Here is a 12414-nt window from a genome sequence, read left to right on the forward strand (position 1 = left end):
TCTCTCAATTGATTTATTCCCTGACTGCAAGACACCCTCATTGAATTAGGACTTAGAGATGCTGTCTGGATGTGCTCACAGACTCTTCCCAGAATGGTCTGCAGGGGATGACCTAGGAATAGATGTACGACACAACCAGAAGGACAGCAAGTACACCCTGCCACAGCAGGACCTGTTTGGGAGTCCACAGAGCTTCTAGCCACAGCAGTGATTACCCTGATAAGAGGCCTGAGGTAGCAGTCCCTATTCTAAAGAACCTTGATGAAAGCCAAGAGATGCTAATAGAGCTAGGCCCTGATAAAATGGAGTTGATGGGAGCCCAATAAGAGTTTCTTAATTTAGTTCCTAGTGAGTCTGAAGAAGCAAGTATGGATTCAGGCTGATAGAAAAGTAGATAGGGTCTTTTGGTCTTTTTATTAGAAAGGTGTATGATTTTAGAGTGCCCGCTCCACCTCTGGACCCCGAACCATCCACGAGCTGCTAGTGCCGGAGAACAATAGAAGGCTCCTGCTGAAACTGGCAAATCCCTCTAATCCCATATGCTGGTGTTCCACTGTTTATGGCCAAGAATGGGAGTAAATGTGGAGAGGTTTCACTTCTCCACAAGTCTTTAGGTCAGTCAATGGTTCCTCTCATCCTGCTACCAGTGATTGTGGTTCTCCTTTAGCTTTTTGTGCATTTATTAGGTGTATGGACATCTTGCACTCTATGGTCCAACAGGCCCAGTGGTACACAGCAAACATAAACAAACAAATTCCCCCATTTAAGTTTGTCAGATCCCTATAGGCAAATCAGAATCAATAATGAGTAACTCTACACCCTCTCCAGAAGAGCATTTCCCTCAGGCTTGCTGTTCTCGAGAGGCCAAAATGTAGCCACACCTTAGGATCAGACTCAAATCCCCAAAACATTTCAAGAAAGTGAGCCCCTGTAGGAAGTTGGCTCTGTATGTGCTATTTCAAAGTAAGGAATAGCATGCACAGAGTCCAAGGGTTCCCCTTAGAGGTAAAATAGTGGTAAAAATAGATAATACTAATGCTCTATTTTGTGGTAGTGTGGTCGAGCAGTAGGCTTATCCAAGGAGTAGTGTTAAGCATTTGTTGTACATACACATAGACAATAAATGAGGTACACACACTCAGAGACAAATCCAGCCAATAGGTTTTTATATAGAAAAATATCTTTTCTTAGTTTATTTTAAGAACCACAGGTTCAAATTCTACATGTAATATCTCATTCGAAAGGTATTGCAGGTAAGTACTTTAGGAACTTCAAATCATCAAAATTGCATGTATACTTTTCAAGTTATTCACAAATAGCTGTTTTAAAAGTGGACACAGTGCAATTTTCACAGTTCCTAGGGGAGGTAAGTATTTGTTAGGTTAACCAGGTAAGTAAGGCACTTACAGGGCTTAGTTCTTGGTCCAAGGTAGCCCACCGTTGGGGGTTCAGAGCAACCCCAAAGTCACCACACCAGCAGCTCAGGGCCGGTCAGGTGCAGAGTTCAAAGTGGTGCCCAAAACACATAGGCTAGAATGGAGAGAAGGGGGTGCCCCGGTTCCGGTCTGCTTGCAGGTAAGTACCCGCGTCTTCGGAGGGCAGACCAGGGGGGTTTTGTAGGGCACCGGGGGGGACATAAGCCCACACAGAAATTTCACCCTCAGCAGCGCGGGGGCGGCCGGGTGCAGTGTAGAAACAAGCGTCGGGATGGTAATGGAAGTCAATGGGAGATCTAGGGATCTCTTCAGCGCTGCAGGCAGGCAAGGGGGGGGGTTCCTCGGGGAAACCTCCACTTGGTCAAGGGAGAGGGACTCCTGGGGGTCACTCCTCCAGTGAAAGTCCGGTCCTTCAGGTCCTGAGGGCTGCGGGTGCAGGGTCTCTCCCAGGTGTCGGGACTTAGGATTCAAAGAGTCGCGGTCAGGGGAAGCCTCGGGATTCCCTCTGCAGGCGGCGCTGTGGGGGCTCAGGGGGGACAGGTTTTTGTACTCACAGTCTTAGAGTAGTCCTGGGGTCCCTCCTGAGGTGTTGGATCGCCACCAGCCGATTCGGGGTCGCTGGGTGCAGTGTTGCAAGTCTCACGCTTCTTGCGGGGAGCTTGCAGGGTTCTTTAAAGCTGCTGGAAACAAAGTTGCAGCTTTTCTTGGAGCAGGTCCGCTGTCCTCGGGAGTTTCTTGTCTTTTCGAAGCAGGGGCAGTCCTCAGAGGATGTCGAGGTCGCTGGTCCCTTTGGAAGGCGTCGCTGGAGCAGGATCTTTGGAAGGCAGGAGACAGGCCGGTGAGTTTCTGGAGCCAAGGCAGTTTTCGTCTTCTGGTCTTCCTCTGCAGGGGTTTTCAGCTAGGCAGTCCTTCTTCTTGTAGTTGCAGGAATCTAATTTTCTAGGGTTCAGGGTAGCCCTTAAATACTAAATTTAAGGGCGTGTTTAGGTCTGGGGGGTTAGTAGCCAATGGCTACTAGCCCTGAGGGTGGGTACACCCTCTTTGTGCCTCCTCCCAAGGGGAGGGGGTCACAATCCTAACCCTATTGGGGGAATCCTCCATCTGCAAGATGGAGGATTTCTAAAAGTCAGAGTCACCTCAGCTCAGGACACCTTAGGGGCTGTCCTGACTGGCCAGTGACTCCTCCTTGTTGCTTTCTTTGTTCCCTCCAGCCTTGCCGCCAAAAGTGGGGGCCGTGGCCGGAGGGGGCGGGCAACTCCACTAAGCTGGAGTGCCCTGCTGGGCTGTGACAAAGGGGTGAGCCTTTGAGGCTCACCGCCAGGTGTCACAGCTCCTGCCTGGGGGAGGTGTTAGCATCTCCACCCAGTGCAGGCTTTGTTACTGGCCTCAGAGTGACAAAGGCACTCTCCCCATGGGGCCAGCAACATGTCTCTGGTGTGGCAGGCTGCTGGAACTAGTCAGCCTACACCGACAGTCGGTTAAGTTTCAGGGGGCACCTCTAAGGTGCCCTCTGTGGTGTATTTTACAATAAAATGTACACTGGCATCAGTGTGCATTTATTGTGCTGAGAAGTTTGATACCAAACTTCCCAGTTTTCAGTGTAGCCATTATGGTGCTGTGGAGTTCGTGTTTGACAGACTCCCAGACCATATACTCTTATGGCTACCCTGCACTTACAATGTCTAAGGTTTTGTTTAGACACTGTAGGGGTACCATGCTCATGCACTGGTACCCTCACCTATGGTATAGTGCACCCTGCCTTAGGGCTGTAAGGCCTGCTAGAGGGGTGTCTTACCTATACTGCATAGGCAGTGAGAGGCTGGCATGGCACCCTGAGGGGAGTGCCATGTCGACTTACTCGTTTTGTCCTCACTAGCACACACAAGCTGGCAAGCAGTGTGTCTGTGCTGAGTGAGAGGTCTCCAGGGTGGCATAAGACATGCTGCAGCCCTTAGAGACCTTCCTTGGCATCAGGGCCCTTGGTACTAGAAGTACCAGTTACAAGGGACTTATCTGGATGCCAGGGTCTGACAATTGTGGATACAAAAGTACAGGTTAGGGAAAGAACACTGGTGCTGGGGCCTGGGTAGCAGGCCTCAGCACACTTTCAATTGTAAACATAGCATCAGCAAAGGCAAAAAGTCAGGGGGCAACCATGCCAAGGAGGCATTTCCTTACACAACCCCCCCCCCAAACGAAAGAGGATGAGACTAACCTTTCCCAAGAGAGTCTTCATTTTCTAAGTGGAAGAACCTGGAAAGGCCATCTGCATTGGCATGGGCAGTCCCAGGTCTGTGTTCCACTATAAAGTCCATTCCCTGTAGGGAGATGGACCACCTCAACAGTTTAGGATTTTCACCTTTCATTTGCATCAGCCATTTGAGAGGTCTGTGGTCAGTTTGAACTAGGAAGTGAGTCCCAAAGAGGTATGGTCTCAGCTTCTTCAGGGACCAAACCACAGCAAAGGCCTCCCTCTCAATGGCACTCCAACGCTGCTCCCTGGGGAGTAACCTCCTGCTAATGAAAGCAACAGGCTGGTCAAGGCCATCATCATTTGTTTGGGACAAAACTGCTCCTATCCCATGTTCAGAGGCATCAGTCTGCACAATGAACTGCTTAGAATAATCTGGAGCTTTTAGAACTGGTGCTGAGCACATTGCTTGTTTCAGGGTGTCAAAGGCCTGTTGGCATTCCACAGTCCAGTTCACTTTCTTGGGCATTTTCTTGGAGGTGAGTTCAGTGAGGGCTGTCACAATGGATCCATATCCCTTCACAAACCTCCTGTAATACCCAGTCAAGCCAAGGAATGCCCTGACTTGAGTCTGGGTTTTTGGAGCTACCCAGTCCAGAATAGTCTGGATCTTGGGTTGGAGTGGCTGAACTTGGCCTCCACCTACAAGGTGGCCCAAGTAAACCACAGTTCCCTGCCCTATCTGGCATTTGGATGCCTTGATAGAGAGGCCTGCAGATTGCAGAGCCTTCAAAACCTTCTTCAGGTGGACCAGGTGATCCTGCCAGGTGGAGCTAAAGACAGCAATATCATCAAGATAAGCTGTGCTAAAGGACTCCAAGCCAGCAAGGACTTGATTCACCAACCTTTGGAAGGTGGCAGGGGCATTCTTTAAACCAAAGGGCATAACAGTAAACTGATAATGCCCATCAGGTGTGGAGAATGCTGTTTTCTCTTTTGCTCCAGGTGCCATTTTTATTTGCCAGTACCCTGCTGTCAAGTCAAAGGTACTTAGGAATTTGGCAGCACCTAATTTATCTATGAGCTCATCAGCTCTTGGAATTGGATGAGCATCTGTCTTGGTGACAGAATTGAGCCCTCTGTAGTCCACACAAAACCTCATCTCTTTCTTTCCATCTTTGGTGTGAGGTTTGGGGACTAAGACCACTGGGCTAGCCCAGGGGCTGTCAGAGCGCTCAATTACTCCCAATTCCAGCATCTTGTGGACTTCCACCTTGATGCTTTCCTTAACATGGTCAGATTGTCTAAAGATTTTGTTCTTGACAGGCATGCTGTCTCCTGTGTCCACATCATGGGTACACAGGTGTGTCTGACCAGGGGTTAAGGAGAAGAGTTCAGGAAACTGTTGTAGGACTCTCCTACAATCAGCTTGCTGTTGGCCAGAGAGGGTGTCTGAGTAGATCACTCCATCTACTGTGCCATCTTTTGGGTCTGATGACAGAAGATCAGGGAGAGGTTCACTCTCTGCCTCCTGATCCTCATCTGTTACCATCAACAGATTCACATCAGCCCTGTCATGGAAGAGCTTAAGGCGGTTCTCATGGATCACCCTCTTGGGGCTCCTGCTTGTGCCCAGGTCCACCAGGTAGGTGACCTGACTCTTCCTTTCTAGCACTGGGTAAGGGCCACTCCATTTGTCCTGGAGTGCCCTGGGAGCCACAGGCTCCAGAACCCAGACTTTCTGCCCTGGTTGGAACTCAACCAGTGCAGCCTTTTGGTCATACCAAAACTTCTGGAGCTGTTGGCTGGCCTCAAGGTTTTTGGTTGCCTTTTCCATGTACTCTGCCATTCTAGAGCGAAGGCCAAGTACATAGTCCACTATGTCCTGTTTAGGCTCATGGAGAGGTCTCTCCCAGCCTTCTTTAACAAGAGCAAGTGGTCCCCTTACAGGATGACCAAACAGAAGTTCAAAGGGTGAGAATCCTACTCCCTTCTGTGGCACCTCTCTGTAAGCGAAAAGCAGACATGGCAAGAGGACATCCCATCTCCTTTTGAGTTTTTCTGGGAGCCCCATGATCATGCCTTTTAATGTCTTGTTGAATCTCTCAACCAAGCCATTAGTTTGTGGATGGTATGGTGTAGTGAATTTATAAGTCACTCCACACTCATTCCACATGTGCTTTAGGTATGCTGACATGAAGTTGGTACCTCTGTCAGACACCACCTCCTTAGGGAAACCCACTCTGGTAAAGATACCAATGAGGGCCTTGGCTACTGCAGGGGCAGTAGTCGACCTAAGGGGAATAGCTTCAGGATACCTGGTAGCATGATCCACTACTACCAGGATATACATATTTCCTGAGGCTGTGGGAGGTTCTAGTGGACCAACTATGTCCACACCCACTCTTTCAAAGGGGACCCCCACCACTGGAAGTGGAATGAGGGGGGCCTTTGGATGCCCACCTGTCTTACCACTGGCTTGACAGGTGGGGCAGGAGAGGCAAAACTCCTTAACCATGTTGGACATATTGGGCCAGTAGAAGTGGTTGACTAACCTCTCCCACGTCTTGGTTTGTCCCAAATGTCCAGCAAGGGGAATGTCATGGGCCAATGTTAGGATGAACTTCCTGAACAGCTGAGGCACTACCACTCTCCTAGTGGCACCAGGTTTGGGGTCTCTGGCCTCAGTGTACAGGAGTCCATCTTCCCAATAGACCCTATGTGTTCCATTTTTCTTGCCTTTGGACTCTTCAGCAGCTTGCTGCCTAAGGCCTTCAAGAGAGGGACAGGTTTCTTGTCCCTTACACAGCTCCTCCCTTGAGGGTCCCCCTGGGCCTAAGAGCTCAACCTGATAAGGTTCAAGCTCCAAAGGCTCAGTTCCCTCAGAGGGCAGAACTTCTTCCTGAGAAGAGAGGTTCCCTTTCTTTTGCTGTGTTGCAGTTGGTTTCCCAACTGACTTTCCTGTTCTCTTGGTAGGCTGGGCCATTTTTCCAGACTCCAGCTCTACTTTTTCACCCTGTGCCTTGCACTGTGCTCTTGTTTTCACACACACCAGTTCAGGGATACCCAGCATTGCTGCATGGGTTTTTAGTTCTACCTCAGCCCATGCTGAGGACTCCAGGTCATTTCCAAGCAGACAGTCCACTGGGATATTTGAGGAGACCACCACCTGTTTCAGGCCATTGACCCCTCCCCATTCTAAAGTAACCATTGCCATGGGATGTACTTTTTTCTGATTGTCAGCGTTGGTGACTGTGTAAGTTTTTCCAGTCAGGTATTGGCCAGGGGAAACCAGTTTCTCTGTCACCATGGTGACACTGGCACCTGTATCCCTCAGGCCCTCTATTCTAGTCCCATTAATTAAGAGTTGCTGTCTGTATTTTTGCATGTTAGGCGGCCAGACAGCTAGTGTGGCTAAATCCACCCCACCCTCAGAAACTAGAGTAGCTTCAGTGTGGACCCTGATTTGCTCTGGGCACACTGTTGATCCCACTTGGAGACTAGCCATACCAGTGTTACCTGGATGGGAGTTTGGAGTGGAACCTTTCTTGGGACAGGCCTTGTCTCCAGTTTGGTGTCCATGCTGTTTACAGCTATGACACCAGGCCTTTTTGGGATCAAAGTTTTTACCCTTGTACCCATTGTTTTGTGAAGAGGCTCTGGGCCCACCCTCCTGTGTAGGTTTTTGGGGGCCTGTAGAAGACTCTTTACTATTTTTAGTTTTGGTTGTCTCATCACCCTTCCCCTGGGGAGTCTTTGTGACCCCTTTCTTTTGGTCACCCCCTGTTGAAGTCTTGGACACCCTTGTCTTGACCCAATGGTCCGCCTTCTTTCCCAATTCTTGGGGAGAAATTGGTCCTAGGTCTACCAGATGCTGATGCAGTTTATCATTGAAACAATTACTCAATAGGTGTTCTTTCACAAATAAATTGTACAGCCCATCATAATTACTTACACCACTGCCTTGAATCCAACCATCTAGTGTTTTCACTGAGTAGTCAACAAAGTCAACCCAGGTCTGGCTCGAGGATTTTTGAGCCCCCCTGAACCTAATCCTGTACTCCTCAGTGGAGAATCCAAAGCCCTCAATCAGGGTACCCTTCATGAGGTCATAAGATTCTGCATCTTTTCCAGAGAGTGTGAGGAGTCTATCCCTACACTTTCCAGTGAACATTTCCCAAAGGAGAGCACCCCAGTGAGACCTGTTCACTTTTCTGGTTACACAAGCCCTCTCAAAAGCTGTGAACCATTTGGTGATGTCATCACCATCTTCATATTTTGTCACAATCCCTTTGGGGATTTTTAACATGTCAGGAGAATCTCTGACCCTATTTATATTGCTGCCACCATTGATGGGTCCTAGGCCCATCTCTTGTCTTTCCCTTTCTATGGCTAGGAGCTGTCTCTCTAAAGCCAATCTTTTGGCCATCCTGGCTAACAGGAGGTCATCTTCACTGAGAGCATCCTCAGTGATTTCAGAAATGTGGGACCCTCCTGTGAGGGACTCACTATTTCTGACTAACACAGTTAGAGACAGGACTTGAGGGGTCCTGTTCTCCCTATTTAGGACTGGAGGAGGGACATTGGCCTCCAAGTCACTAATTTCTTCCTCTGTGATGTCATCATCAGAGGGGTTGGCTTTTTCAAACTCTGCCAACAGCTCCTGGAGCTGAATTTTGGTAGGTCTGGAGCCAATGGTTATTTTCTTTATATTACAGAGAGACCTTAGCTCCCTCATCTTAAGATGGAGGTAAGGTGTGGTGTCGAGTTCCACCACCTGCATCTCTGTATCAGACATTATTCTGCTAAGAGTTGGAATACTTTTTTAAGAATCTAAAACTGTTTCTAGAATCTAATTCAAACTTTTAACAAACTTTTAAACTCTAAAAAGACAATGCTAAACAGGGACTTAACACACAAGGCCCTAGCAGGACTTTTAAGAATTTAGAAAAATTTCAAATTGCAAAAATGAATTTCTAATGACAATTTTGGAATTTGTCGTGTGATCAGGTATTGGCTGAGTAGTCCAGCAAATGCAAAGTCTTGTACCCCACCGCTGATCCACCAATGTAGGAAGTTGGCTCTGTATGTGCTATTTCAAAGTAAGGAATAGCATGCACAGAGTCCAAGGGTTCCCCTTAGAGGTAAAATAGTGGTAAAAATAGATAATACTAATGCTCTATTTTGTGGTAGTGTGGTCGAGCAGTAGGCTTATCCAAGGAGTAGTGTTAAGCATTTGTTGTACATACACATAGACAATAAATGAGGTACACACACTCAGAGACAAATCCAGCCAATAGGTTTTTATATAGAAAAATATCTTTTCTTAGTTTATTTTAAGAACCACAGGTTCAAATTCTACATGTAATATCTCATTCGAAAGGTATTGCAGGTAAGTACTTTAGGAACTTCAAATCATCAAAATTGCATGTATACTTTTCAAGTTATTCACAAATAGCTGTTTTAAAAGTGGACACAGTGCAATTTTCACAGTTCCTAGGGGAGGTAAGTATTTGTTAGGTTAACCAGGTAAGTAAGGCACTTACAGGGCTTAGTTCTTGGTCCAAGGTAGCCCACCGTTGGGGGTTCAGAGCAACCCCAAAGTCACCACACCAGCAGCTCAGGGCCGGTCAGGTGCAGAGTTCAAAGTGGTGCCCAAAACACATAGGCTAGAATGGAGAGAAGGGGGTGCCCCGGTTCCGGTCTGCTTGCAGGTAAGTACCCGCGTCTTCGGAGGGCAGACCAGGGGGGTTTTGTAGGGCACCGGGGGGGACACAAGCCCACACAGAAATTTCACCCTCAGCAGCGCGGGGGCGGCCGGGTGCAGTGTAGAAACAAGCGTCGGGTTGGTAATGGAAGTCAATGGGAGATCTAGGGATCTCTTCAGCGCTGCAGGCAGGCAAGGGGGGGGTTCCTCGGGGAAACCTCCACTTGGTCAAGGGAGAGGGACTCCTGGGGGTCACTCCTCCAGTGAAAGTCCGGTCCTTCAGGTCCTGGGGGTTGCGGGTGCAGGGTCTCTCCCAGGTGTCGGGACTTAGGATTCAAAGAGTCGCGGTCAGGGGAAGCCTCGGGATTCCCTCTGCAGGCGGCGCTGTGGGGGCTCAGGGGGGACAGGTTTTTGTACTCACAGTCTTAGAGTAGTCCTGGGGTCCCTCCTGAGGTGTTGGATCGCCACCAGCCGAGTCGGGGTCGCCGGGTGCAGTGTTGCAAGTCTCACGCTTCTTGCGGGGAGCTTGCAGGGTTCTTTAAAGCTGCTGGAAAAAAAGTTGCAGCTTTTCTTGGAGCAGGTCCGCTGTCCTCGGGAGTTTCTTGTCTTTTCGAAGCAGGGGCAGTCCTCAGAGGATGTCGAGGTCGCTGGTCCCTTTGGAAGGCGTCGCTGGAGGAGGATCTTTGGAAGGCAGGAGACAGGCCGGTGAGTTTCTGGAGCCAAGGCAGTTGTCGTCTTCTGGTCTTCCTCTGCAGGGGTTTTCAGCTAGGCAGTCCTTCTTCTTGTAGTTGCAGGAATCTAATTTTCTAGGGTTCAGGGTAGCCCTTAAATACTAAATTTAAGGGCGTGTTTAGGTCTGGGGGGTTAGTAGCCAATGGCTACTAGCCCTGAGGGTGGGTACACCCTCTTTGTGCCTCCTCCCAAGGGGAGGGGGTCACAATCCTAACCCTATTGGGGGAATCCTCCATCTGCAAGATGGAGGATTTCTAAAAGTCAGAGTCACCTCAGCTCAGGACACCTTAGGGGCTGTCCTGACTGGCCAGTGACTCCTCCTTGTTGCTTTCTTTGTTCCCTCCAGCCTTGCCGCCAAAAGTGGGGGCCGTGGCCGGAGGGGGCGGGCAACTCCACTAAGCTGGAGTGCCCTGCTGGGCTGTGACAAAGGGGTGAGCCTTTGAGGCTCACCGCCAGGTGTCACAGCTCCTGCCTGGGGGAGGTGTTAGCATCTCCACCCAGTGCAGGCTTTGTTACTGGCCTCAGAGTGACAAAGGCACTCTCCCCATGGGGCCAGCAACATGTCTCTGGTGTGGCAGGCTGCTGGAACTAGTCAGCCTACACCGACAGTCGGTTAAGTTTCAGGGGGCACCTCTAAGGTGCCCTCTGTGGTGTATTTTACAATAAAATGTACACTGGCATCAGTGTGCATTTATTGTGCTGAGAAGTTTGATACCAAACTTCCCAGTTTTCAGTGTAGCCATTATGGTGCTGTGGAGTTCGTGTTTGACAGACTCCCAGACCATATACTCTTATGGCTACCCTGCACTTACAATGTCTAAGGTTTTGTTTAGACACTGTAGGGGTACCATGCTCATGCACTGGTACCCTCACCTATGGTATAGTGCACCCTGCCTTAGGGCTGTAAGGCCTGCTAGAGGGGTGTCTTACCTATACTGCATAGGCAGTGAGAGGCTGGCATGGCACCCTGAGGGGAGTGCCATGTCGACTTACTCGTTTTGTCCTCACTAGCACACACAAGCTGGCAAGCAGTGTGTCTGTGCTGAGTGAGAGGTCTCCAGGGTGGCATAAGACATGCTGCAGCCCTTAGAGACCTTCCTTGGCATCAGGGCCCTTGGTACTAGAAGTACCAGTTACAAGGGACTTATCTGGATGCCAGGGTCTGACAATTGTGGATACAAAAGTACAGGTTAGGGAAAGAACACTGGTGCTGGGGCCTGGGTAGCAGGCCTCAGCACACTTTCAATTGTAAACATAGCATCAGCAAAGGCAAAAAGTCAGGGGGCAACCATGCCAAGGAGGCATTTCCTTACAGCCCCCAAATAGGGATATGATTGATCAGAAAAACCATTGTAGATTCAGGGCCTGATTACGAGTTTGGAGGTCTTACCGCTCTACTGCATACGTAGGCAGTCCCAAGAAGACCACTGAGCTGGTGGTCTTCCACCCACTGTGTTACAATGTTTCTTTTGTGCTGGTGGTCTCATGGCAGTGGTCTTCCAGTTGAGATGGACTGTCATGCTAGGAGCCTCACTTTATGTAAGTTTCTTTACACAGTGCTAATGCATATGTGTGTTTGTACACAAAGCAAATCTTAAAATACACACATATTTATTACACTTATGGAAAACATACCTTGTTCAACAGCACGGGTCCACAGCCATTGTAACAGTAAAGAAACATATGAGTGGATTAACTGAGGAGTTGATGCCAACGGCGTGTATTTTCTTCATGGGAAAGTGTCTATAGCAAAGGGAGGACCTTGACAAGGGTCTCCATGATGGGTAGAGGAGTGGAAACTGGTATATAAGTTAGTACTTATCTTATATCTTGTGATTCCGCCAGGTCTATCATGGAGTTCTTCCTACCACAGTCAGCTTGGGGGTGAGTCACTTCATAATACCACCTGAGGAAACAGGGGCTGGACTCCAGCCGCCAGCCTCTGTAGCCTGTGACCCACCTCGAAGCGGAAGTGAAAGACTGTTGGTGGCAGTAGGACATGGGGGGTCATTCGCCAATGGGACCGCCAACATCGTAATTCAGCTGGCTGACTGCCTAGTCAGCATTCAAGGATTCCAACACTGCCACAACAGCTTAAGCAAGACTGCCAAAATGATAATCAGGCCCTCAGTCTGTGCGAACACATATTTAATTCCAGGACTTTCTACTTTTAATTTTAGAATGACGCCTGTGGAGACCTGCAGGAGTGTTCCCTTTTTGAATGGTACACCCCACACTTTTTTGCCCAGGTGCTGATGATTATGACTGTGAAAGTGCACTGGGGAAAGCCAACTGTTTGTGCAACCCTAAGTGCCTTTGAGACTGCAGAAAGAATGCAACCTGCCCGA

This window comes from Pleurodeles waltl, chromosome 3_1 (genome assembly GCF_031143425.1).
Source record: "Pleurodeles waltl isolate 20211129_DDA chromosome 3_1, aPleWal1.hap1.20221129, whole genome shotgun sequence".
In the NCBI taxonomy this organism is placed as follows: domain Eukaryota; kingdom Metazoa; phylum Chordata; class Amphibia; order Caudata; family Salamandridae; genus Pleurodeles; species Pleurodeles waltl.